Below are 22773 nucleotides of genomic sequence, written 5' to 3' on the forward strand. Positions count from 1 at the left end.
GTAGTGGGCAACTAATTCTTTTTTTGGGAGGTAGCCAGGAAGGCTTCATGGAGGAAACAGCATTCAAATTGGATTATGAAAGATAAGCAGGGGGCCAGAGTATGTTGCCTGCTTTCCTGGTTCTGTTCTTTTTCTTCCTTGTAACAAAACACTCCCAGGTTTACCAGAACACCTGGCTGTTGAGCTGGAGATTGAAGTTACCATCATTCCTTGCAGCTAGGAATGTTGTGGGGCTGAGTTTCCAATTGTGAGTGGAAGTAAAATTGCTTGCTACTGTTTCCCAAGACTGTGATGTGGAGGAACAAATTTTGGCCATGAGGGAAGGGAGGAGCAACAAAATAGAACCTGAGCTCCAGGATGACCTGGGTGAGCACGGCTGTTCCTCTCATGGTGGACCTCATGCCCTTTGCCAAAATATCCCATGAGACAGCACAAACTTCTATGCTATGTGGTCCACTATGGGTGGGCTCCTCTATCTGAAGCCTGCTATTTATTTGGAAGCCTAAATAATATATCAGGTAAAGAGAGAGGGCTTATAGGGCAAGATGAACAGCACATTCAAAGACATGAAGAAGGAAGACCTTAGAGTGTTTTAGGAAACTTTCTCAAAGGTTCTTTAGAGGATCAAATGAAATATTAAACGTATCTGAATTACTTAGTGTAGCATCTGCAATATACTAAGCTCACAAGGAGAAGGATATTTTTCCTGTGTGACACAAAAGTGACTTCTGGACCCTCATCTATAAAGTATGGGTAGTGACACCAGTATGATGAAAGCAGAGGTCAGGACATTCCCACTTTAACAGTATGAGTGGCTTGGAGAAACCCCACTGGGAGCAGGGCAGGAAGAAAAGTACCTATTGAGAGATGAAGGAATACTGACTTCCACTGATTCAAAGTTTAACTTAAGACCTCTGCTGCTGTCCCGTCACTCAGCTCCAGCTCCAGCTCATACATGTCCTGCTCAGCGCTGAGAAGTCATCAGCAGTCTCTTGGAGGAGTCCTGGATATTCATGGCTTCCAGTTTTCATGCTGGGCCTTTTAGGGCTCTGTCCTCTGTAGTGACTTCTGTTTACCCCACAGAACTCTGTGCAAACATCCCATCTGCCAAGGCCTCCCTGACCTGGGAAAATCTGATTCTGTGTCACCAGCCTTCCCTTAAGGACATTTAGATGTCATTTTTCCTTGCCAGGCTGAGCTCTTCCAGGGCAGAGACATGATTGTTTTGTTGGTTTCTCCAGCACCTGGACAGGTAGGACCTCAAGTCTACATTCACTGAATGTGTGAGGTGTTTTTGGGCAGCCCCAGGATCAGCCAATGTGTATGGATATGGACGTGGATGTGGACACACACACACACACACACACACACACACACAGGATGGGGGGTGCAGAGAGGACTTCATTTTAGAAAGTCAATGTAGAACAAGCACATATTTCACAAATGCTGGAACCGTGCCTTTCTGACAACGTCTGGGGAGTTAGGGAGCTATGGAGGCAGTTTGATAGAAAAGAAAGCATCTCAGCAAACAGGAGGCCTGGCTCAGGACTCTTGTCTTTCCCTCTCTGAGCTTTATTTCTGGCCCATGCCTTTCAGTCTTCTAGGGACCTCTGGGAGCCCTGTCTCTACCTCGATTCCCAGGGGCCTAGCCTCGTGGTGCAAACACCAGACCCGGGTCTCTCACGGTGCCTACCTACTTGCCATGATAGCGGGGTGGGGAGGGAACCGGGCACCTCCGCCGTCCTTCCCTTGTCCCTCCTCCTTCCTTCCCGTCCCCTTCCTTCCTTTTGCTCCTCTCGCCCCCTCCCTTTCCCCGTGGTCCGGTTCCCTCCTCCACTCCCCGCCGCTCGTCCAGGGCGCGGGCCGGGCGCGCGCTGGGTGGTCCCGGCCAGGGGCGGGCGGTAGCCTGCAGGCGTAATTGGCATGCACGCCGTTGTAGCTGAGACCGCTTAATAAAGCATTACATATCTCACCGCTTCCATATTTCATTACCTCACGCGGAGCCTGTGAGAGGGCCCTAATGGGAGTCAGCTGTGTTTTTACTTTCTGTTGTCGACCGGGGACGGGCTTCTCTGTGGATTCTTTGAAATGAAATAATGTGATGCACGCCGCGATAAGGGCCGGCCGTAATGAGGCCCAGGCCGCCGGGCGGGAGGCTGCGACTGCTCCAGGTGTCGCGCCTTTGAGCTCGGAGGACTTCGAGGAGGAGGGGGAGGAGCGCAAACGGAAGGGGAGGAGGGAGGCGAGGCGGACGACCACGGCTGCGTGGGAATCCTCGACCCAGGTTCAAATCCTAGCCCCCTGACTGAGCGGAGAGAACCCGAGATGGCGGTGACACCCCCTCCCGCCGGCGTGGCGCAGCGCCGACTGCGCGCTGCGTGTGCGTGGGGGCAACAAATCGCTTACTGGGCGGAACCAGCGCCCGCCCGCCCTCTGGGCGTGGCACCTGCCAGCCCTTTCATTGGAGGATCGCAGCAACCTTGCTTGCTACCTCCCTAGCAGAGGAGGAGACTGTCGGAGAGGTGAAGGGGCCGGATCCCTGGCACACTGTAGGAGCCAGAGGGCAGTCCTGGGCTGGGAGCAGAAGAGCCAGAAAGAGGGAAGGAGGTAAAGTTGGTGGAAGAGTTGGTCCTCTGCCAGCTGACTTGGCTAACTCGCCGCACTTTCTGCCGGAGAAGGGAGCTGGGCTTTCCCCACCCAGTCCCTTGGGCCGCCTGGTGTGGGCTGGAGGCCTTGGCCTTCTTACTGGGAAGGGACGGAGGGTAGGCAAGCCCTTGGGACAGAGGGAGGTGCAGGAATTTGTGGAGGGGCAGGGTGGGGTGAGGAAGCCCCCTGTACTGAGCATCTGTGTTCTAATCCCACAGCCGCAGTCCCCTGAGTTGAACGTGGCTCTTCTGTGACAGTCCCCAACCCTCTCACGTTCCTGTTTCCTCTATGCCTGCTCTGTCTGTATCTCTGTTTTTCCTCTAGGGACAAATGCTCCTTTTTGGGGGGTGGTTGAAACCAGGGTCTTTGCACTGAGTTACGTCTCCAGCCCTTTAATATTTATTTAAAAAATTTTTTTTTGACACAAGGACTCGGGAAGTCACTAAGGTGCCAAGGCTTGGCTGGAACTTACAGTCTTCCTGCCTCAGTGTCTCAGAATGCATCACTATGCCAAGCTGAGAATTAATGTTCATTTGGAAGTCATATCTCCTCAGCATCTCTCAGATTCATCCCAGGCACAATCTAGGTCACATCTGCATCACTGCAATAGAAATCTTTCTCAAATCTGACCCTGTATGGCTGCCCTTCAGCCCTAGCCTCCCCTTGGCTCCCAAGAACATCCAGGTCCTAAACACGTCTCTCTGTATGGACACACATTCTCTTTGGCTTCTTCTGTAGCACACCACATCACTGAACCCGAACAGACAAGGTCACCTTCCTTTCCCCCAGGTTCATCGGCGACGTCTCTGGGTGTGCTGTTCCCTGAAGTGCCCATTTCCCCTGTGGCACTCCACTCATTCTCCAAGGCTCAGCACAATGAGTGTACACCCCATGGGAGCTTCTTTGCATGTGGTTCTCTGCTTCCAAGGCGGGTATGCTCCTTTACGTCTTCAAACCTCAGTTTCCCTGCATGGGGCTGGGGGGAGAGTGTGATCAGGACATAATGTCCTGAATTCACCAGAATGGTGGAAGTTTCTGATGGAGAAAGAGGTCCTTTGATTTTTGTGGATGTGTTAGATGAGAATCTTGCCACCCGTGTCTTCCGCAAGCCTGGCATCATACCCTGGCTTTGATCCAATGTGTTGGAGCCCTCCTGGGCTCATGCCATAGGGACCAGGGAAGCTGGGCTCTCAAGCCAGGCTGTTCAGATGCCAGACCCTGAATGTCTGTGCATGTGTGTACGTGCACATTTGTGCACACATGTAAAATAATGGTGGAGCACGACCTTCTCAGCACTCTGTCACCTCTTGCACCCTTTTGAGGCAGGTCCTGCAGAGATCCACACTCAGGAACACTGGGCTGCTGCCTTAGTCACACAGCTACAATGAGGAATGGCCAGGGCAGCTGAGCAGGCACAGGTCCTACCCCGGCCCAAGAAGTCAGATTGGACCCTCAAAATGTAAGATGCTTTGTTCTTTGACACCAGTCTTAACTTTGCTAGCTGTTTTTCCCTTGCATTCTGCCTGCATCCAGGTCCTGGTTTGGAGCCTTTGCTCTTCCCTGTGTCTGTATGGGGACTGTCTTAATCGTCCTTCAGACCTAGCCCAGATAGCCCCTTTTCCAGACCCAGGCCAGATAGCCCCTTTTCCGAGAAGTGGGCAGAGCCATCTCTCTCTGTATCATGCTCTGTTTATACTTCTCTGGCCCAGCTTGGAGCATCCTGGCTTTATGATCCTGAGCCCCAAGGTCAGAGGCTGAGCTTCTCCTGGTTGGCAGAGAGCTAGAGTGGAGTAGGTGCTGAGGATATGCTTGTGGATACCTGGCTAAGTGGGCTGGGTTCTGAGGATCACTGAAAGCATTTGCAAGTCCTCACTCAGAGAAAATGCTCCATAAATGGCAGCTAATAATATTGCTATTATTTATTACTGTGCTTTTGCTTTGAGCCAGGTTTTTTTGTTGCAACCTGTATTTTATTTACTTCTCACATCTTTATCAGATTGCTATTATAACCCCATTCTGCCATTGAGGAAACTGAGGCTAAATCATGCCCAATAATTTACTCATGACTAGAAAGCTAATCAGAGGCAGATCCAGGGCTAAAACCCAGTTCTGTCTGCCTTTGAGCCGCATCCTTTCTGCACGCATCGCACGGATCTTATTGTGAGTGCCTTGTGCTCTCTGCTTGTCAAGCAGGGCTGCTCTATTGATTAACATGCAAATGATTTTTTGAGAGCGGCTTAAGTGTAGTTCTGTCTCAGCCAGCCACAACTGAGATTTGCAACCCAAGCCCTGGTCCTCACCAACGACTCAGCTATCAGGTTTTCATCTCTGGAGTGATTGACGGGTATTTTTTTTCTCTCCCTGACCCAGAACGCCAGGCCTCCAATACTACTGAAATGTTTGCACAATCTTGAAGCATTTATTTAAAAGTTGCTTTTCCCCAAAAGGCCTGGCCTCAGCCAGATCCTGAGCCAGATCCAAAAAAACAAACAAATCCTGTCTTTACAAGTTCTTCAGCTGGGCTGTGTGGGGCGGGTGGGGGTGGGGGTCCCCTGGGCCCTACCTTTGCCCTGGCTGGCTGACAGGCCCGCCCCAGGCGAGGAGCCTGCCTGCCTGTTTACAGCCCTTTCCAATTCACAGGCCAAACAGGAAAGGGGGTAAGGGTTTGGGGAGGGGGTGAATGTCAGAAATCACAAATAACACAGTTGCTTCTCAAAGCAACAGGCAGTAGAGATGTGATGCAGATATGGCTGGATTGCATTTCTTGAGTGTTCTTTGGGAACCAAGTAAGACCCTTGACACCAAGTACTACTAAGGCTCCCACAACTCTCACAGCAATATGATGGGGGTTTGTCCCTCAAATGGGTCCTGTGAGCTGAATGCTGTGCCTGGCTAGGCCTTGTGAGCTTGAAAAGATCCCTTTTCTCTGGCCCCAACAATTATGGTGCCATGAGGGGACTGATCTCTAGCCCTGGCATCATCTGCCCTGAACCATGGCCATCTGAGGCTTTTCTCTTGGACAAAGCAAGAGGGAGAGGAGGAGGCCCCATTTTTGGAGGGCAGTTCTTGTGCCTGGCACTGCGCATGGTGCTGCATGGTAGTTGACTGGTTTACTGGGCACACACCCGCATTTCTGTCCCTTTCTGCAGGTGAGGTGTCTAGGGGCAGCACTGGATCCCAAGGTCTGTCTCCAGCACCCTCTCTCTCTTGTCCTTCCCCAGCAAAGAACTAGTCTAGAATGAGGTCTAGTGTATAGAACATGGTGTCGCCTGCCTCATATGCCCAGTGATTAGACCTCAGCGAGAGAGGGGGTTCTGCAGAAGAGACTGGGACCCAGAAAGTGGCACTCTCTCACTGCTTTTCAGTCGCACAGGGGCCATCTGGTCACAAATGGGCAAATGTAGGCCTGTGGCTGGCAGAGCTCAATCTGGCCAGTCCCCTGAGGCACTGTCTAAGAAGTGGAGGTCAAATGCTCTGATTGCTTTTCCAGAGCCCCCAAATGTGCAGGCCCATGGCAGGGTTCCCACTGGGCATTATCTGCTCCTATTGTTGAATCTGCCCCTCCTGGAAGACACTCAACTCTTTGATGACCTTTATGCCTACCTCCCTGTCCTTGTCACTACCAAGGTTATGTGTGTCTGTCCTTACAATGACCAGGCAGTGCCCCTTCTGTTCTTACCTTCTGAAATGCTTCCTGGAACACCTGCCTTCTTGGCTATTTCCTGTGTCATTTTGGACAAGTAACTTAGCTTTTCTTTAATTTATGTTTTTAGTAGTGTGTGTTTGCAGTATACAGTGATTACGTTCATTGTGGGGAGTTGGTTCCTATACATAACAGATGACTAAGCTTCTTGAAGCACCAATGTCCTCATCTACAGAAGGGTTTTATGCAGTAGTGGATATATAAGTGCTTTTGATGGGGGCTCACTGAGAGATGTTGTGCTGACACCGTTGCTGTTTCCACTGGCTCTTCTCCGTCGATCTGGAGCTACTGTTGAGTGAACAATGGACTCACTGGCTTCTCCTCCTCATCTCAGCGAGCCCCTCTGGGTGCAGTTTGTGCTGAGCCTGGGCTGGGAGGATGCACTCAGACAGATATTGTGGGTGCAGGTTGGTTGCTTCAAAGGCAAAACAAAGAACCACTTTGCTTCTTTCCCTCCCAAGCCTCCAAGCCCTTGCAGATACACAATGAGGGCCAGCCTGGGAGAGCTGGCAGTGCTGGGACCATGTCTGATTTCCTCCTGCATCTCCAGAGAGGAGCACAGAGCTGGACACAGAGCCTGGCACCAGGCAGGCTCTCGCTAAGTGTGTGTTGATAAATGAACCTAACTCTCGGAAAATCATCTCAGTTCTCTAAATCTCAGCTTCCTCATCCGTAAAATGGGGCTAATGTTACTACTCACCTCATATTCATTGTAGGATTAAGAATAGTGGTCCACTCAGGGAACTTAGTGCCTATGTATAATGATAATGCTCTGGTGTTCTTAGAGACACAAAGGCTCAGAGAAGCTAACTGCTTTGTTCAGCATCACTCAGGTAGAAAGTGGCAGAGCTAGGAATGGCCTTTAGGCTTGTTTGACTCCAGGCTCTTGGACATGGACCTCCTGTTGACTCATAGCACTTACTTCCTGTCTGTTTTGAGTAATGAAACCTCTCATCTTCAGTTGAGCTCATAGCTATCTAGAGTAAGGACTCTATTTTCCAGCCCTCCCCATCCCAGCAGCTAGCAGTGGCAGCTGGGTTCTGGCCACTTAGTTGAAGTTATGTCTGTAACTCCCAGGAAGTGTCCTGAGGGTGAGTGGATGTGTGTGTCCGCTCCTTCCCTATTTGCTGATGGCCTGGCTTGTGACCTGATAGCAGTGGCACCAGCTAGCTGACAGCTCAGGTCAGGCAGTGGAAGCAGGAATGTGCCTCATAGAGTGGCATGGCCAGTGGAAGGAAGCTAGTGCCTGAGGGCGGAGGCTCCATCGTATCTGCCTGTTCACAAAGTCAAAGAGCAACTTTGACCTGTTTGGACCACTGTTACTTTGGATATTGCCATACGTCTGATTCACAATTTCTTAATGGGAGACTGCCAGTAACTAGGACAGTAGCATTTAAAAAACTGTCTTTGTCACAACACTAAACCTTAATTTTCTTCTGCTGAATCTCCACTGACTAGCTCCGTGCCAGGTGCATAGCAGTTTAGGGACATTTTGGGGAGCTGCTCAGCTGAGCTGGAGCCCCATCCCTGAATTACAATCCTTGCATATTTCCAGGTCAGCAAGGGCTGTGAGAGTGTTTGGCCTGCGAGTTGAACCATGAGGGTGAGGTGGCAGCTGGGAGGGGCAGTATGTGCCATGGTTTCTACTGGATGGCACAGGGCAGCAGTTCAGGGTCTGGGATCCCCAGCTCTTTTCCTATCTTCTTCAGAGTCCCAGGGTATGGGCAGCTCTGTGACATGGCTTCCAGCTATCTCAGAGGACATCTGTCATTAATTGGAGGCCTAGTATAGTTCCTGCTTGTTGTTGCTTTGTCTGTTACACACCATCCTTCCTACCTGTGGGCCTGTCCTGAGGCATGCAGAATAGCTGACCAGGTCCCACAGTGCCATGGTGTCAACTCCCACAGAAAATCTCTCATTCTAGGTGTCTTCTGGTTGTCCCTTCTCGGCTGATGCATGGATATCCAATACATACTTATTAAATGACTGGAATCATTTGTACAGTTGGCCCTGTGGTATGTGATACTTACTACTCTCTGCCTGTTGGGGGCTACAGATATGGGAGAAGGACTTGGGATCAGCCTCTAAGACCATGTGTCTCTGGCCCTTATGCACAGAATGTGGATCTGTGTCCAGGCAGAGTTACAGGGGGCCCAAGAGCTATTGGGGCTGAGCAACGATACAATGTAGAAATGAGGGATAAAATTTGGGGCCTAGAAGTAGGGTTTAGTCACTCTGATAATACCTATATCGGCCCCAGAATGGGACCCTAAGTCTGGAACTTTCTATTTTTCTAATCTGCCTTTGCAGAATGAGCAGGGATGACTAAAGTTTAGTGCCTCTGGCTCTTATTCTCATCCTCAGAGGACTCAAAAGATGCTGATAGCTCCTTGTTATGCCCATGGAACCCTTCTCCATGCATTAGCCTCGTGACAAAGTCCCTGAAAGCTGTGGTTAAGATGCTGTGAGACCTCATCTTTGAACCTCATCCTGCAGAATAGTGTCCCACATCACCTGGACTTTTCGTCAGTGAAGTTGCATGAATCACATGTGTCAGATGAATCAGGTCCATGCACCTGGCAGTCATTATTGTCAGTTATTTTGTGGCACTGAGAGTCTCAGGTTTTAAGATTGTTTTTTTCTCTTATTTCTAGGTCAGGAGACTCTTCTCAGAGGTAGAAGAGTCAAGTCCAAAGTTGTTTCCCATAAGAAAGAGAAGCTGTCCACCCACCCATCCACCCACACATCCATCGGTCTACTTGTCTACCTAACCCTCACTCATCCATTCAGCCGCCCCTTCACACACTGCTCCACCTATCTAGTATCTTTTCATTATATTCTGGGCTAGGTTCTGTGCTGAGAGTTGAAGACTCTACAGATGAATCAAATACTTCCCCCTGCTCTCCAGCAGCCCACAGTGGGATAGAGAAAGATGATGCAAATAGACTATAAAAAATAAACATGTGAGACAATCCAGGAGCTGTGGACCCCCATGATCACTCAATCATGGGGTCAGAGAGGCTTTCTGGAGGAAGTGACACTTGGGTTGATCTTGAAGGATGAGGAGCAGTACCAAGGCAGAAAAAGAATGAAAGTTAAGGACCAGAATGTGCAAAAGTCCAGGGGCGGCGTGTCAAATTGCATGTCATTGTTTGGCAAACTGTACGTGCTGGAAAAGGCAGAGGTGGTAGAACAGGGTGGAAGAGAAGTCAAAGCTAGGGTCTGATGCAGATTCCTGACCTGATCCTGGTTCTTCTAGATGTGGACAGGGAGGGAGCACAGATGGAGGCCTCCCAGGCTAGTGTTAGGCAGTGGACACCAGATCTGAGTGAGTTCATACTAAGGACCCGGGCTTCTTGGGTACAAGGGTGGGGAGGTTCTATTTCAGGCCAACTCATTGACCAGGTGAGCATTAACAGGCAAGATGGGTCACACTTCTGAGCCTCAGTCTCCCATGGCTCAGCTGAGGAGCTGTCATTTGCTAGTTGAGGCTGCTGATGCTCCTTCCCTTTACCTTACAGGATGACTCCAAATGGCCACTCTAGGTTCAGGCCAGGGGGGCTCCCCTACAGTATGTAAATCTGCTTTCTGTAGTTCAGTCCAGGCAGGGTGATTGTCTAAAACACAGTCTGGAATGCAACACTCACTGCTTGTGAATAAAAGCACACAGTTCTTAATAAAGCATTAAAAAATCCCACACTTTTAAACAGTCTCTGCCTCCTATCTATCTATCCATTCTTCCACCCTTTCATCCTTTCTTGTTTCTTACACTCACTCTCTCCTACTTCTCTTCTTTCTCCTCTTGTTCAGTCTCTCCAAATGCTAAGCTTCTTGCTTGTGTCTGAAGGGCAGGCTCTTTGTCCAGTGAGGGGTGATGGTGGCGGTGGAGGGGCTGTTGCTTTTTTTCTTTGCCTATCACTCACCTACTTTTTCTTTAAGGTCAAACTCAAAGGTCATTTCCTCCATGAAGCCTCCTACCTTATCAACTATGAGCTTCCACACCAAGTAGCTTTCCTCTTTAAGGGACATATAATTCACAGTATTGTTTCTGTGTCTGTCTGTTTCCCACTGTCCTACCCCCACTCTACCAGGGTGGCGTCTTTGTACACTATTTAGGTTGTGCACTGCCCAAGAATACCCAGCTGAAGGATGTGCCCTGAGCAGACTGTATCTGCTCAGAAGGAAGAATACTTTTTTTCCCTAATCTACAAAGGCATCTGCTTCCCAAGTGATGGGCTCCATCGGCTGAGTCTTATTTCAAGAAGGCACCTTTTCTATTTCTCAAATGGAGGTTCTTTGAGCTAGTGATGACCACACCGTGATCTAAGTTCCTGAAGGTCAGGACCACTTTGGGTTCAATCCTCCAGCAGCAAGCACAACAGTGGCAGGCCCCAGAGACCTCCAGGAATGTTCTGAAAGGAGAAGACTGTGAATAACACAAGTCTTGGTTCCCTGGGCCTTGGGGATATGCCCGTGCTTGCCTTGTAGGGGAACCAGGCTTCTGACAGTGTGGCTGCAGGTTTGTTTGGAAATTCCCCAGTAAGTGGTGTTTTCATGTCTCCTGGGGACCTCAAGAGCTCACTGGAGGACCCACAGACCAGGGCTCCTCCAAATATTGTTTTAAACTGATTGATGCCATGCCAGGCAGAGAAGGGACGGGCATTTTTCATACATGAAAAACAATACATTCTGGGGCCAAGACAAAATTATTTCACGTTTGCATGATAACAGGCAGGGAGACAAAGATGATGTTTGAGGACATTTAAACCTCAAAATCATTCGTCATTGTCCCAGCGGGCTACACAAATAAATGATCAATGCACAGAAAAACAAGGCCCTCTGAGGTGTTTGCCCAAGACCACTTATGTGTCAAGCAGACTTATTAGATGTGAAGGGAATGATTATTTGTACAAAGTGAAATGAACATGTGCAATAATATTGTAAAATGTTTATTAGTCTAGAGTGTGCTGAATGTTCCTAAAATATATCAGGTTCTCAGCTTGCATTTAATGTACTGTTATAAATGATATCACATCCTTCCAAGCCGATTTTCCGCTTAACGCTAAGCTGCTTTGCTGGGGAAAGCATGTTTTCAGATCCCAAGTATGAAAACACTATGGGGTTAAACTTTCTTTTCTACTTTCTACCCCCCACCCCAAATGGTTACTTTCCTGTAAAACTTGTCCTGAGTCTGGCTGGGGAGGAAGGGCAGTTGGTCAGGACAGAGGGTGTTTGGAAAAGAAGGAGGTGAGTGGGTTATTGCAGAAGAAATATTAGACAGGAAGCTCAGAGAGTATGGTTTCAGGATCTGCTCATTAATTCCCTGCTGGGTGGCCTTGCACAGTCCTTTCCCCTTTCTGGGCCTTTGTCATTGTAATCAGAAAATGGGAATCACGTCTAAAGGGACTATCAGAGCTAAACATTGACACGTTCTAAGTTCTGGTTTGCTGAGACCTAAGTCTGAGGGATCAGAAGGGATTCTGAAAATGAACGAAATGAACGAATGAAGCGCTATACAAAATTTATTATTTTTTCTATGGCTTCTGGCAAATGCATCCTTATCTCAAAGCCCCGCCCCCCACCCCAGCCTTCTTGGATCCTCAGCCCTCTGTCAGTCTGCCTTTGATCTGATAGCACCTCATACTCATGAAACTCACTGCACTTCTTGCCCCACCAGCTCGTGGTGCCCCACATCTGTCACCTGGGTCAGGTGCATAATTACTGCTCAGGGAATGATTAGTGGGTGTGCATGGAGGGGAACAGAGCTGGCAGGACCTTTGGAGGTGATGTGGTACCTGCCCTGCATGTGAAAGATGGGGAAAGAGGTTGGTCCAGGTTTGTTCTCTGCTTGGGCAGAGCCCCAAGGAGGCTGAGACTGCTCAGGCTTTCTGGAGAAGGGTTGGGAGAATGTTTCCTACAGTTGGATCGGTCCACTTCCCACCTAAGAGTGGGGAGCAGAGGGGTCCAGCTGAACCCCACAGCCTTAGCCCTGAACAGGTGGGAGGGAGAGGTAGTGGGCTGTGCTCTGGATCAGCTGAGGGCTGGCTTGGGTCTCAGGTGGGAACAGGGTGATTTCCCCCCACTAACCCCTCACTCCCAGAACTTGCTTGAGGGCCCCTGCAGGTGATTTTCTATAAGCCTGGGGTTCTTTTGGGGATCTTGGGTCAGAGCATGCCGATACTCATATGGCACAAGGAAGATGTCCTGAGGTCCCCTCCCTGGGATGGTCTGCCATTGCCAGACTGAATTCCCCTCTGCGGTGGGCTGGGGCAGGGGGCTGGGCTTTGGAAAACTTCTGGTTTTACTCTAAACCACTGTTCATCCTTGCCTGTGAGCAGGGGATCCTCCTGGCTGGCTGTTCTTGGAACCTGTCCCTAGATAGGGCCTCTTGCTCCCAGCCCTATGCTGCCCCAGAGAGATCCAGACTGGCTGGTACCTGCATTCCTCAGTCAGGGCTGGTGCTCTAAGAGTTAGCACCTGGATCAACGTCTTAGGTGGCTACGGATGGCCTGGCCGGGTGAAGGGGTGGGGTGTGTTGGGGTTTGGAGCAGAACCTTCTCGTGCTTTAAACTCTGACTACAATACAGTCCAGATTCCTTGTGCAGCCCTGGGAGGCTGAGTCCTGCTTCCCTCTGACCCTACTTACTCCTCTTCTCCTGTGCACCCAGGATCTCTCACTGCAGGACATCTCTCAGCTGCCACTGCCCCACTTGTGAAGGACACTTGAGCTGCCATCTGAGATGTGACACGGGCACCCTGGCCACCTCCACCCCACACCTCACCTGCTGCATACCTGTAGTCCTGTCAGTGGCCCCTTAGTGTTGGGCTGCCGTGAGGCACACATAGATGATGAGAAGAGCAGGGTCAGGGTGTGTATTCCTGACTCTCCTTTCAGTGCCTTGGGTGGGCTGTGTCCCAGCACCAAATGCTATCCACGTCTCAAGGAAGCAGACTGTAAGTTCCAACCCCAGCTCTGTGCCCTATCTCCTTCAGCTGGAAATGTTTTGCTGCTGCTAGCCCAAAGCACTGCTCTGTTCCTCTTGCTCCTGAACCTTCTCCTTCACAGCACACTCTGGAAAGAATCTCTCGCTTTAGTCCCCCGTTTCAAGTGTGCTGCCTGTTTTGTTGGGATCTGACTGACGCTCTGCCTGCTATATAAGGGCCTCCCTACTTGCTGTTCCTGCTGCCCAAATGCTTTTCCCTTGAGGTGTTACATGGACAGCTGCCTTTCAGCTTAAGGATTTTGTCCTGACCACCATCCTTCTTAGCCCTTACTCTGCTAGGTCTCCATCCCATTGCCCTAGATTATATTCTCCATTGTGTGTATGATGATGACTCGTCTGGCTTTCTCTCCTTGACTAGAAACCTTGTGAGAGGAGAGGCTTTGTTTGCCTTGTTAATTTCTGTATCCTCCAGCCTCAGGCAGATAGCACCACCTGCAGCAGGCATGAACTCTAATGTTGGTTGAATCTGTGAATGAAGTGACTTAATGTGTAGATCAGGAGCAGCACAAGTGATCAGTGCAGCACTGGCAGTAAATATATGAACTCGCCTAAAGGAAGCATGAATGGGCCACCTGAGAGAAAACGCGTAGAATGTACACACATGCGGGAGGCAAAGCGAGGAGCATGTGAACAGACATGAGAGGAGTGGGCGGGCTCATCTGAAGAGTCCCTGGCGAACCAGTCACTTCTGCCCCCATGGAACTCAGGGGTCAGCTGAGGTCTCTGGCATCTGTGGGTGGTGGGGGACTGAGCTGGAGCAACCAGGCCTGCAGATCTCATGGCTGGGACTGGGAGAGCAGCTCTAGATCACCCACCTCCAGGAGCTGGGGTTCTGGGTAAGGGGGCAATGATAATGCAGTGTAGAAAGACTTGTGCTGGCTTGCCGGGTGCTGTGTTACTTGGCAGAGATGCCCACCTTACCATGAGGAGTCTTTTTGAAGGAGCTCTGCAGGGCATGTAATCTGTCCACATCACTGGGGGATGCCCCCTGCAGGTTCACCTCAGAGACTTGGGGAGGTAGGATGAGTGTGCCAAGAGGGTTGAGAGGGGCAGGGAGATCAAAGCTGCACTTTATTAGTCCAGCCTTGGCACCAGCATCTTGTGCCTGGTCCCTTTGCTGCCCTTTGCACCCTGGATGGAGGTGATTCCTTTGTCAGAGCTGTGACAAGAGGTTCAGTGACTTGTAGTGGCCACAGAGTCTGTCCGAGGGGTCAGCAGTAGCCTGTCTTTTTTCCCTGAGTGTCCAAGTACAGCTGTTATCCTCCCTAGTAGTTGGCATCAGGCCAGGTGCCCAGTGAGAGGCAAGAGGACCACGTTACACTGAGCAGTACTTTTGTGCTTGACTGCTGTGTGTGTGTGTGTGTGTATGTATGTGTGTATGTGTATTTGTGCTCATGCACACAGGGTGAGCAGTCCTGAGAGGCACTGAAGAGCTGCTCTGTTATGGGTTGAATTAGGTCCCCCCAATATTTGTATGTTGACCCCCTAACCTCCATTAATTGGAAATGAAACTGCATCTGGGAGTCATCATGCCGTTACAGCGGAGATTGAGTGAGGTTGTTGGGTGGCCTTTAACCCAATACAACTGCTGCCCTTATAAAGAGGAAAATTCTGGATACAAATACACATACAGGGAGAACACCATGTAAAGATGAAAACAGTTCAGAGGATGTGCTTGTAAGCCAAGGACCCAAAGACTGCCGGCCAGTTCCCAGAAGCTAGGGGAAAGGCATGGAACATCTGGATTCTTAAGTCCTCAGAGGGAATCACCCTGCCAGCACCTTGATTGTGGACTTCCAGCCAGCAGAACTGTGGGACAGTAAATTTTTGTTCCATTAACCCCCCAACCTCTGCCCTCATTTATGGTACTGCCATAGCAGAGCAAGTGAGTGGACCCTCTCAGTGCACCAGGCTGCGAGAGCTGCAGAGGTGATGAGTAGATCTGTGTAGGTATTGGAGAGCAGCCCCACAGAGTAGTGGCGAGAGAGTGACTGGGACCAGGGGACCAGGGCTCCAGGCCCAAGTTTGCCACTAACTCACTAGGCTCGGGCTTCCTGCCCTGGCATCAAGGGAGTGTGTTGATCTAACTAGGTAGTAATCCCCCAAAGACTCATGCATCGAAGGCCTGATCCCCCAGACAGTAGTGTTTAGAGGTTGGGCCTGGAGAGGTGATTGGATCACAAGAATGCTAACTTTTTGTCAATGGACTCATCCATTGACAAGTTCATAGCCCAATGGGGCATGAGGATGTGGAGTCCCGCTGGAGGGAGGGGCTCACTGAGGGCATGCCTTTAAAGGGTAGGTCTTGTCCCCAGCCCATTCTTCTGGCTCTTTCCCTTTTCTATGCTTCTTGTGCCAAGAGGCGAGCAGTTTTCCTTTATCATTCCTTTTCAACATGATGATGCTGCCTGGCTACAGTCCTCAAGCAATGGAGCCAGCTGACCATGGACAAAAACCTCTGAACCATGAGCCAAAATAGACCATTCTTCCTCTTAAGTTGTTTTTCATAGGTATTTTGTCATAGCAATGGGAAACTGACTAGCACAGGGTAGGACTCCAGGATTTCTGTGACCTTTCCTAGCCCCGACTCCCATGTGAGGAGCTGGGAAGACGAGCCCAGAGAGGTCAGACACCCCCCACCCCCAAGTTACACAGCAGGTCAGCGGGAAGCCGTCCCAGGCACCCAGCCAAGTATGTGGTGATTGTTCTTTGCCCTGGGTGCCTCCAAGTAGTACCCTAACCTTCTCTGCTCTGTGCTCAGTCCCTGCGTGGCCTTGGTTTCTGTGTGGGTCTGATGAGGCCCCAGCTGTTTGGAGAGGTGGCTTCTACTGGAGGGTATATGAGGAGGGCTGCTTGTGTCCTGCAAGTTCTAGCTGCCCCTGGCTGCCTGGGTGGAAGGCAGAAGCCTGGGTGGCCTGATGGCCAGGGCTTTGAGGGTAGTGTGGTGGCCAATCACATGTTCCTCAGCCTCTAGTGTTTTCTTTTTCTTTTGTCTTTCTTTTTTTGGTACGGGGGATCGAACTTGGGTCCTTGTACTTGCAAGGCAGGTGGCAGAACCACTGAGCCAAGTCCCCAGCCCATATCTCTAGTGTTTTCTTGGGCTTTTGGATGGGATGCTTGATGCTCTGGTTATCTTTCTGATTTCTTTTATCTCTGGCCTCCACGACCTTCTAGAACCAGCCCAGGGACTTAGGCTGCTCAGCACCAGAGGGATTTTGCCATTGTCAGATGGTTGGAGAGTGGCTCTCTGACTCTCTGCCTTTCAGTGTCTGAAAGATCAAATCTAAGGCAGGTCTTCAGTGAGCTGTTACAAGGCTCTGCCCCTAGCCAGGACTATGTGGCTCTTCCCTTTCTAGATCTGGAAGGGAACCGGGAGGGAGAGAAGAATGTGCTGTTAACTGTCGTGGGCTTAGGAAGGTTCAGTGTTTGGAAACATGGATTGGAAAGTGACGGCCTGGGTGTTGGGTGGTGAGGCCTGTCAACAGTTCTTTGTGTGGAAAGAATCTGGAAGGCTTAGTGGTACCCAAGCTCCATGCAAGCGGATGGTGCCAGAACAGGGAAATACAATCAAGGCTGTGTTAGTGGTGGGGGCATTGAGAGAGGCAGCAAATCTAAGCAAGGAGATTGCAAGCCTCCTGTCTCTGACTCATTGTGTACTTACTTAATATAGGAATTCTGCTGGTGAATCTCCTGGAACCAAGGGATCTCCTCTGTTCAAGGTCACTCTGGCAAAAACATTTTTCAAGTGCCTACAGGGTGCCATATTGTTTTTATCTCTGTTCTTACATTCGTTAAGAGCCTCTGTCTTCTGAAAGTCTTCGATCTCCAGACAGTGACCTCATCTTTCTCTAGGGAGGCCAGCCTTTCCTTATCAGTTTTTCCTAGGACATGGCTTGGTGAGCCTTTCTTTTTAAGTTGTGACCCACTCTAGTATTTACTCACTGACTCTTGTCTTAAACTCCATGCAGAGCCTAGTGAGGCCATCACTTCCTCTGCTCTGCTGTTGCTACTCCTGTTGATGCAGCCAGAGGTGGGAGGCCCAGATATTGTGAACGCCTAAGCTCAGTGACCCTGGATGTTCATTCAGCAATGACTCACTCGGGGCTTGTAGTAAGTTACTCAGTGAGCTAGAGAGTTCTGTTCCTGTCTCAGTCCCATCCTTTGTATTATCCTTTCCTCTTCTTCTTTGTATGGATCAGGGCTTTCCAAATGGAACCTGCTTATTACTGAAAAGGCTTAGTATCTTGGAGTGCTGTAGGGCTCAGCTTAGAAAACCCCTTTCTCCCTCTGGACCTCAGTTTCCCCAGGTGTAAAATGAGAGGTCAGTCCAACACCCACTGAGAGCCCCCTCCAGTGCTGATACTGGTATGCTGAGTGTATAACAGGCGTTTCCACTCCCATGCCCTGCCGGTCTCTAGGGCACCCCTAGCCTCACACGTGGAAAGAAGCTTGTGGGAAGAAGGTGCTGCCTGCACTGCCTGCGGATTCCAGGGAGAGACCACAACAAGTGGGAGATGAGCAGGAGCATCCTTGTGGTCCCCTGTGGAGGTACATGGATAGGCTAATCAAAGGTGGAGAGGTGTGTCCTGCTGGTGAAGCCCCTTGGCTGGGCAGCCAGGCTCCATCTTGGCAGGAGGGACTCCTACTCAGTCAGGGCTGAGTTCTATGAGCGACTGTAAATTCTCAGCAAAACAGCCCCGTTGGGCCTAATTTCAACCACTTAACCCAGAGGTTGCATTCTTGAAGTGTTCTGCCAAATGCATTCATCTCTGGCTCGGCTCAGGAGAGCCTTGCTTTGCGCGCCTTTGCACACAGCAGCTGCCTTGCTGCTAGCCCTTCTGTTCTTACCTTCCTGATGCAAGTGGGAGGCTTGGGTCCCCAGTCCCTTGCCTCCCCAGTCCCTCCCTGGTCAGCAAGGGCAGGTCTGTTGGTGCTGGCTGTCCCTGCTCCTGTAGTGGAAATGCCCAACTCATTCAATGAGACACTGAGTAAAGGTGACCAAACAACACTCAGAATGGACAAACAGCGTCCAAACAGTGCCCTAATGGCTTATCAGTGTAGCCAAGAAATGGGTACCTTCCACACAGTGGGGTCAAACTCTAACAGAACATCAACTGAGTTTGAATAACACGACAACTTGGTTAAATAATACCAAAGCAATTGTTCAACTCAGTCAAACAACCAATCCCCTTGATCAAAAAGATTCTCAGGCAGCCATTCTTTAAACAAAGCCAAAACACCAAACCAACTCAACAGCTAGCCTTTAGGTTAAACAATGCCAGAACAATGGGTCACCTGGGTCACATAATAGCAACATGCCCAGGCTCTTGTAAACAGCCAATCATCGGCCTCATACGATGTCCAAATATTTGTATTAATTCACTCAAGCATCCAGACAGTTCAATCAAACCCAGTCAACTTAGTTAATGAGTGCCAAAACACCTATCCAACTTAAACAGCCAGTCAAGTGGATCTAATGGTGACAAAACAACTGGTCAAATTGGTGAAACCACCAATCACCATAGCCAAACAAGCAGTCAAGCCAGTCAAACTATGCAAAAGCAACAGGGCACATTGGTCACCAAGCAGTAACAAAACACCCACTCCGTTCTGTCAAACAACCAGTCAAGCAGAGAGCCTGTGTCTAAACATCCAGTCAACTTCATGAAGAGCCAGTTGCTTCAAAACTGTGAAACCAAAATAGCCACTTAACTTGGTTGAATGAATGAGGCTGAGTACTCTGAGGGGCACCCAGTCCTCATCTGGTGTTCTCAGGCCAGTGATTTCAAGGAGGTGGTCCACTCCTCCCAGTGAGTGCTTTTCTCCTTGTCCTTCACCAAAATGTCCATCAGCCCAGTTTTACAATGTCCAGGAAGACATCAGAACTGTCACTTGTGTGGGTAAATAAACTCTCTAACCAGGAGATTGAGTTTCTCAGGTCACGAGACTGGTCTGGGTAGAGGGAGGGATTTGAGAAGGCCGTTTTTATCCTTCTCCCCAGACTGCAGTGGGAGGGAAGAAACCCCCTTCAGAGTCCTTTGCTGCAAAATATTTGGGTTGGGGATACTTTTTTCAAGTGAGTAGACCTTGGAGGGGGGAGCTGCACGGCACCGAAATAGCTCAGCTTTAAGCTGAGACCTGGTGGGTTAGTCAGTTTTCAGTGCCAGCATGATTTCCAAAGCCCAAGCCTGTCACTGGGACTACAACTCTCAATAATTCTAGGCACATTGGTAAACCCCAGAGCACCACAGTTCAGAGCCTGTGACCAGTGGCATGATTCAGTTCTTGCTCTGGGCTGGCCCCTTCCGTTTGCCTGGACCTCTGAGATAGTTATCCCCATTTTGCAGATGAGGATCATGGAGGCTTACCCAGGTGAAGCATTGTCTAAGTTCATAGAACTTCAAGTGGCAGGGCCAGGATTTGAAACCTGCTCCGATTGGAGCTGCCAGCTGTGCCTTTGAAATAGTTGCTGAAAGCAAAGACAGAGGAATGAGTTGGCTGGAACAGTGTCACTCCAAAGGTGCAGTGAGAGGGTGCACAGAGAGCCTGTGTGTGGCTCTACATACGGTGGTGACAGGAGAAGAGGTACTTCATTCCAGGGGAGGCTCAGGTGTAGACAGGTTGGAAGCTGGAATTTCAGCAAAGCACCCTCTCAACTTTCTGTCCACCCTGGTGCTAAGCCCTCTTGTCCAGGAATGCCAAACAAGCATTATTCATGCCCGGGGCCAGTGGGGCCTGGGCTGCTCTGGGCCCTTTTGGGGCTAGTGTACAGGACAGGGTTGAGTGCCTCCCTAAGATGTGCCCAATCCTGCCCACAGAGCCCCTTGGCGCCTGCCTCCCAAACTTGGGCAGCAGCACTGGGCGCACTGTTGAGTGCAATTGACACCCTCCCTTCTATGGAAGAAGAGTGGTGTTGACTCACTTCCCTGCACTAGGCACACAGTGTTTTATTGAACGGGAATGCAAATCACGCGGGCAGGAAATGTCGTAAAGAGAAAAGTAATCTTCTGACGGAAAAATAAATTATCAGCCGTGTTCTGAAGGAAAAGAAACATTCTTAAATAATTTCTCTTGCTGTTGGTATTGGCTGGTAGTGTGGGCCAGCTAAGCAAATGGTAATTTCCAAATTAGATTATACATTATGTCATATTAGTTTTATATTAGAAAAACAAACGGGATCAGAGGAGAAGTGCCAAGGTTGGCGGGCTGTGCTGGCCACGTGATGGCTGTGTTTCCACTGCAGTGTGTTCAGTGCTTCCAGGAGAGGAGGAGGAGCAGTTCTCCAGCCACCATGGGGCAGTAGGGATTGGTGGCTCAAGGCAGGCTCTCCGGGAGGGAAGGGACAGCCCCTAGACCAGGCTTCTGTGAGTGTGGGTGCAACCAGGGTGGGAAGGAATGGGAAGGACCACGATGTGGTCTCACTCTCCTTTCTTCAGGCAGCTGGGTCCTCCATGGAGGGCTGACTTGAGCACTGGCTTTGGAGTCCGGCCACAGTGGCCAGGGCTACCCATAGGGACAGCAGGTAGAGGAGGCCATGTGCCAGTCCCAATTCAGGGATTCAGTGATGAGATGCCTGCGAGGGGTTGGGGAGCAGGGGACTGGAAGTCGCTAGTCAAGAGTTTCCTGCAGCTTCGAGGCTTTAGACCCAGCACCTTGAAGCCTCTTGTTTCCGAAGACTGTGCTGGGCCATTTTTTGCATGTGGATTTGGGCAACTGAGAGCTTCCCAAGGACAGGGAAGGGTCTTGCTCTGAGAAGTTCCCACCAACACAGAGCTTGGCACTGCTTTGGGTGGTCACTATAGAGATGGGAGAAACCAGAAATCTCGATGGTTAGAGCAGAAAGGGGTCTGAGGACTCAGAAGCCTGGGTTGGGGCTTGCAGATCCAGGGAGCCCCATGTCAGCAAAGCTGCCTCCCATCCCGTGACAGGCACAGCTAATCGGGAACAGCACCTCTGCCCTTACACACCTTCTTAAGCAGCTGCTGCTAAGCAACCAGAGGTGGTACTGCAAGGAAATCTACATGCCACTGTGGGTCTAGTCCACCTTCTAGGCTCAACTGAGAAAAGCAACACTGTAGAGAGGGCAAGGGAACTTGTCAAAAATTCCATAGCCAGTGAGTCAGATCCAGAACCTACCTTCCAAGGCAGATAAAGAAGTGAAAAGAGAAGACTTGGACTGGATCAGCAAGGATCTGACAAGTAGAGCTGTCTGCATGAGTGGACTAAGCATGACACCGTAGGAATTAATCAGGCAGCACTGCAGGCAGAAAGTCTCATCATTTTGGATATTCTAGGCCTCAAAATCTTTTCCCTGTTCCTAAGAGGAGCTGGGTTCTAATTCCTTTCATAGTCTGTGTGCTCTCTTTGGACTTCAGTTTTTCCATCTGATGAATGGGGGCAGGAATGGTGCTTAAACTAAGATGTAAAATCCCCTTTACATGTCAGGATTCTGTAGTCTCAGAATTCAGCCCGGGTTCTCCTAAGACTCAGCTGCTTCTTAGGGATGAGTCTGGCTAAGGGAAGCTGCAGTAATTAGCTGAGACCACTAGGGGGAGAGGGAGGCATTCAGCATGGTTCCTGCCTAACTTGTGTCTGAGCCACCTGTTGGCCTGGAGGGTTACTACTGCTTGGTGCTACCTTGCTGTTTTCCTTGGAGTCTTCAGCTCCCGGAGATTATCATGGAACCCATCCTCTAAACCAGAGCCCTGCTGAGTGCTAGGGCCCCACCTCTGCCCTAGGAGGATCTGACAGTCTAGCAGAGGCTGGGGCAGAAATACACGGAGACCACCCACCCAAGTGCAGCCTGCGTGGTGTGTGAGAACTGTGACCGGGTAGTAGGAAGCCATGAGACTGCAGGGGAACACTTGGAAAGAGCGATTTCTGAGCTGAATCCAGAAGGACAAGGCTGAATTCAGCGGGGGAGGCTCCAGGTGGAGGGGATGGCCAAAGCCAAGGCCCTGCTGAAAGGTGAGTGGCAGGCCATGCTGTAGACTGGAGGGACCCTGTGTGAGCACAGAGAGGGGAGCAAGACAGGCGCGCATTTGCTCAAAAATATTTGCCGAGTGTCTACTGAGTGCCAAGCCAAGTTGTGAAAGGCTCTAAATGACATTCGCAAATCCTGAATCATCTCCCTTCCTGGGCTCCGTCCTTGTTGTCTATCACATTAATAATAACAGTTTATTTCTAAATTTAGCTAACTATGTTGTGGCTTCCCCATCTCCCTATGGGGAAAACTATGCAGGAGGGAGTTGCGGTGGGAAACTGTTCGGGACTGGAGACAGCGTGGGGGTCGCTGCGGTGTGGAGAGATGAGGTGATAGGGCAGGAGCCGAAGGCACAGCCTGAGCTGGCCTGGCTTCCCTACTGGTGCCAGCGCCATCTCGGGGCATGAGATCCTGCGTGACCCCCCCCCCCCCCCCCC

General features: G+C 50.3%; 2 long non-coding RNA genes across 4 annotated transcripts in view; both read left to right on the forward strand.

Annotated features, from left to right (window-relative positions):
• Nucleotides 1–22773, forward strand: part of LOC104852529 — a 198375-nt gene that overhangs the window by 19743 nt on the left and 155859 nt on the right. The gene's annotated exons all lie outside the window — the stretch shown is intronic.
• Nucleotides 2463–10069, forward strand: LOC117287306. The gene is made up of 3 exons (XR_004518543.1): nucleotides 2463–2607; nucleotides 8274–8364; nucleotides 9004–10069. It is a non-coding gene; the product is annotated as an uncharacterized LOC117287306 (long non-coding RNA).

This window comes from Fukomys damarensis, unplaced genomic scaffold (genome assembly GCF_012274545.1).
Source record: "Fukomys damarensis isolate Sample0158 unplaced genomic scaffold, DMR_v1.0_HiC HiC_scaffold_23, whole genome shotgun sequence".
NCBI classification, from domain to species: Eukaryota; Metazoa; Chordata; class Mammalia; order Rodentia; family Bathyergidae; genus Fukomys; species Fukomys damarensis.